The 4,775-nt window shown below is 37.3% G+C and overlaps 1 long non-coding RNA gene and 1 other non-coding gene across 3 annotated transcripts in view; one reads left to right on the plus strand and one right to left on the minus strand.

Moving 5' to 3' along the window:
• Window positions 1-246: 246 nt before the first annotated feature.
• Window positions 247-4,775, minus strand: part of LOC112474085 — a 16,025-nt gene continuing 11,496 nt past the window's right edge. For both annotated transcript variants that reach the window (XR_003044258.1, XR_003044259.1), the window contains 2 exons: window positions 3,634-3,785; window positions 247-1,344 (listed from right to left, as the gene is read on the minus strand). This is a non-coding gene — a long non-coding RNA (uncharacterized LOC112474085). The remainder of the gene's footprint in view (window positions 1,345-3,633; window positions 3,786-4,775) is intronic.
• On the plus strand, window positions 3,626-3,788 carry LOC112474237. The gene has a single exon (XR_003044304.1). It is a non-coding gene; the product is annotated as a U1 spliceosomal RNA (small nuclear RNA).

Below are 4,775 nucleotides of genomic sequence, written 5' to 3' on the forward strand. Positions count from 1 at the left end.
ATTCGCAACTAAATGTACCAAATACATTCCTAATGTGTTAATTAACATTTTCTCCAAATGCAAAGAAAAACATTCCTTCTGAGAAGACAGGTAAGAATCTGATTGTAATGCAGACTCAGCTGGCATTCAAAAAAAGTCTTTGGAAAAATGAATTAAGTAACCACAACATTCAAAAAAGAAAACTCTAAAATTCTGAGTTATAGACAAGGTCATTTCTGATAAATAATAAAATAGAGAGTGGCCATTTTTAAGGTATTCTAATATCATATCATATGCTTCTCTTCAAGATTAGAAGATTTTTAAACATCCTTTTGAAAAATTGGACCATTTGTATAACAATACAAAGGAATGAACAAAATATTATCTGGGGAAATGATAAATATAAAAATATAACCCCAAAGTCTCACATTGCTCCCGCAGGCCCTGTATCTCCCAAGGTCCCACAGCTGGTCCATTTTTCCTTCTAAATGCCTCAATATTATCTTTACTTTCAAAGAGCTCTGGGTCTCTGAAATGACTTAGGTTAGAGAAATGGAAAAGAAATTGTGACTCTCATGGGCCTTCCAATCAGATCTCTGTTCACCAGCTTTGAAGTTTGTTGGTTTTCTGCTCTTGTCAATACAAATCAGGTAGGACCTTAGTGTACTCTATATCTGTTTTAGGCCTAGATATCCAATGACCAAGTGAAAATTGTTTAAGTCCCTGTGGATCAGACTATTCTGATTGTGATGGCAGAGAGATGCTGTATGGCACATATATAGCTATGCTTTTTGTTATTACCTAATGTTACTTGGTTTTTTTGCCACCTCAGAATTCCCTCATCCACATTGAAATCAAGGGGTTCATTGAACTTTTGTGCCTCTCACCAACATTTCTTTCATCTGCAAATATGCTGTTAGTCCCCTTGCCATTGTACTTCTCAAGTTATTGGTGAAACAGTTTCTAGCCCTTTCTAGGAGATAATTGGGGAATGAATATGGTTGGTCACATTGCACATGACAAAGCTACTCCAGAAATTCTATTTTTAATCTTTGTATTCCTTTCTCTCCTTTAGTCCAAAGGACTAATGGCATTTCACATTAATATTATGTGAATAACATATATTGTTCAGGTTGCATTAACCAGCTGAGTAAAGAATTAGAACTACTCTCACCTGTTTAACTAGTGTGTTTAATGTAGAATCTCTAGCACCGATATCAATAAATTCAGGTTGATCCATCCGGGACCAGGCCCTCTTAGAATCCATTTCCACACATATTCTCAAGATCCTAGCAGATATAAATTAGTGGAGTTCTAGAGATGTTTGTGTATAAGCCTTCTTGTACTTTTCTTCCTTGACTTGACCTTGGAGACAAAGAGGTAAAGAGAGTGAAATGAGAAGAATTGGCTTCCTTGGGAAGGTAACTCCCGTAAGTGAGAGAGGACAGTGTCTTCAAGGAAGGGAAGATGGATTTCTTGACAGAGAGGAGGCTGGCAGAGGATGCTCAATGGGGGGTGAGGATTCAGGGTACTCCAAGTTTCTCCAAACCTCCTGTATATTCCCAGAATACCGCCATTCACAGAACAATGGCAATGGACTTGATCGATAGATTTTTCTGAGCTACCTTGCAGCAATAGAAAAAAGATTCTTTTAGCTTGATCATAAACAATCCCTGGGTTTCATTCAGTGTCTTTATCTGAGAATTTTGAGAATTGTTATTCTCTTTTGCTGAGCTTTCCAGGAAAGTGATAGACTAATATCTCACTGTCGTCTTTGATTTCTATGTTCCTTTCACTTTTATATGGAAGTGGCAACTCGATCTTAGAAAGACTTTTCTTCATTGGGCATTACCTCATTCCAGGTAAACAGGAATTATAATTTAAATGGCTGACTTATTACATTCTAGGGTCTTCCTGATTCCCATGCAAATGGAATTCTCCCTGACTTCAGGCCCACATCGTCCACATAGCCAATCTCAGGCTTTTCCTCTGCCATTTCTTTGAGGCCACGTGTGATGCTAGTTTTGGTATTAGTCAGGATTCTGGATTGCAAGCAACAGAAACTGACCCGAATAACTAAAGCAGAAAAGAAACTTACGGGAAAGCATTAATGAGGAGGTTGGAGAACCCGTTAGAGAGTGAGCTGGAGCTGAAGGAAGCCACCTCACACCCAGAGACAGCCTTATTATGATGCTGCAAAAGGCACTGCCGGCACTGTTGGTCACTGCTGCTTTGCCTTAATCCTCAACACTGCTGCTGGACATTCTCCACAGTCTCCGTAACAAATAGTGTCACGACAGACTCTCTACCTTCGCATCAGTTCTTCAGATTCGAAAAGCTAGACAAGACAACCCAAATGGTTTAGCCTTCCACCGAGACTGACATATTGAGAACGGACATATCCTGCCAAATAGGAAGGGCTCTTTGCTGTTGCATATATACCCCTTCCTAACATCCCATGTCCCACCAAAGACAAAAAGCTTGCATCGTAAGTTATCTGCAGACTTTATGGTTCCTCCACTGTCATTTAGACAGAATTTCTGCCCAAAACAGGAAAATATTTGAACCTTTTGCCTTATACTCCCAGATGATACTAATACTAATATTGATTTGTCCCATAGTATGTACATGGGGGGAAAGGCAGCAGAAACTTGCCTCAGCTCCTAAAAGATATGTCATAAACTCCTTGAGGGGAGAAGCTGCCTTGTGTTAATATCTTTATAACTTGGTGCTTGAAACATGTAGGCACTCGATGTATATTTGTTAAATCAATAAATGAATGAATGAATGCTAGACATGTAAGGCTATTATCTTTTTAAAATGAACACTGGGATTTGCATCCTACTGTAGATCCCCTAAGCCACTGCAGTAGAGCCTCCAGTCTTAGATTAGCTACCTGCATAAAAACCACCTGGGGTACAGGTTAAAATGCAGATTCCTGAGATGTACCCCAGACCTAAACTAAATCCTAGTAATTATGGGTGAGGCTCAGGAACTTACATTTTAAAGAAGCACTCCAAGTTATTCCCATGCACAGTAAATTTGAAAGCTAATGTTCTTTGTGGGGGTTATTACTAGTGGCTGGAGTTTAAGGATTCTAGTTAGCAGAAATTAATGAGAGTGGTGGGAATAAAACTTTATAAAGCCTCATTTATAAAGCTTTGGTATTTATTTCAACAGCCAACGTGTGGCTCCTAGAAGATAAGTTTATCCTACTGCATACTTAGTATTATGTTAAAAGAAAGCTTGTAAGTGAGAAAGAAAGTAAAAACTCAGTTATATCTTTTTAATTAGGATATTATTCTCATTTCTCTTGCTTGCCCAAGCTGTAATCTGAAACAAAAGAATGGAGAAAACAAGTCGAAAGATAAATAAAGCTATTTTGGCCACCTCTCAGCTAACCATGTTAACAAGCTCTCTTCAGTTCGGAGTAGGGAGGGTGAGAGTGAGCGAGCTACAGTGAAAACATTACAGAAGTGTTCTTTGGTATGACCAATCCACACAGTCACTAGTATAAGACCTTCAAAAGTACAGATTGATCTTCCAATGTAAAAATAAAGCTTTTCTCCACCTTTGGAATGGCAGTTCTTCTACAAGTGTATGTCAAGTATACTCTTGGTTTCTCAACAGAAATAAAAGAAAAAGGGCACTTACCTGGCTGGGGAGACACCGTGGTCATGAAGGTGGTTTGCCCATGGCAAGGCTTATCTATTGCACTCCTGATCTGCTGACCCCTGCAATTTCCTCAAGTGTGAAAACCTTTACTGCATAATTTGTGGTTATGGGCACTGCATTCATGCTCTCCTCTTGTAAGAAAAAAGAAAAGAAAAAGGAAAAGGTCAATCTCATATTTATGTCGTATTGCTTTCCCACCTACAGAACACTCTTCGATGCATCAGCTCATCTGAGCTTCACATCTCTACCTGGTCAGAAAGGTATGCCCATTTTACGGAGTTGGTAAAAAAAGAAAACAAAAATGAAGAGATTTTTTTTTAAATTCCCACAACTAATTGGGGCTGTAAAATATAAAGTTTGACTTTTAAATATATATATTTTGTATGAATTAATAGTATATTAAAACATTGACATTTATAGAATCTCTGTTGAAATATAAAATTTTAATTTACAGAATTGTATTTCATATTCACTACTTTTTCAATTTAATAAATGTACTTTCAAAATTCCATTTATTGTTGATTAAGTCTTATATCACTCTGCTGTGGAGTCATGACTGAAAAGACCTGATTCCTGCTTTGAAGAAGATCACTTAGAGTAGAGAACAGACATTCACATCCAGGGTATGCACTGACATATTTACTCAATAAATATTTTTTGAGACCCTACTATGGGCCAGGTATCAAAAGAATGATTGAAAGATGACTAAGAGTTTCCCAGGTGGTAAAAACATGTGTGCAAGAATGTGTGTGTGTGTGCACATGTTTGTGTGTGTGTGTGTGTGAATGTGTGTGAGATAATGGAGGTGGTAGAGGTAGATATAAGGGGACATTCAGAATGCCAAAAAATAAAATAAAAAAAAAATACTGATCTTGCTCAATCTCTTCATTATAGATCACAAGTTCTTTCCTCTCCAGAATGTCCTCTATATAATTTTTTAAAGAAATATGAACAAATATGAAAGAAAGTAAAATCTGCCACCACCGCCATCAATTTCAAACCTTAATATGTATAATTAAGAAGAACAATACCATATGATTTCATGTATATGTGGAATCTAAGGAACAAAAAAAACAAACAAATCAAAAACAGATTCACAAATATAAAAGACAATTTGGTGA

This window comes from Pteropus alecto, unplaced genomic scaffold (genome assembly GCF_000325575.1).
Source record: "Pteropus alecto unplaced genomic scaffold, ASM32557v1 scaffold88, whole genome shotgun sequence".
In the NCBI taxonomy this organism is placed as follows: Eukaryota; Metazoa; Chordata; class Mammalia; order Chiroptera; family Pteropodidae; genus Pteropus; species Pteropus alecto.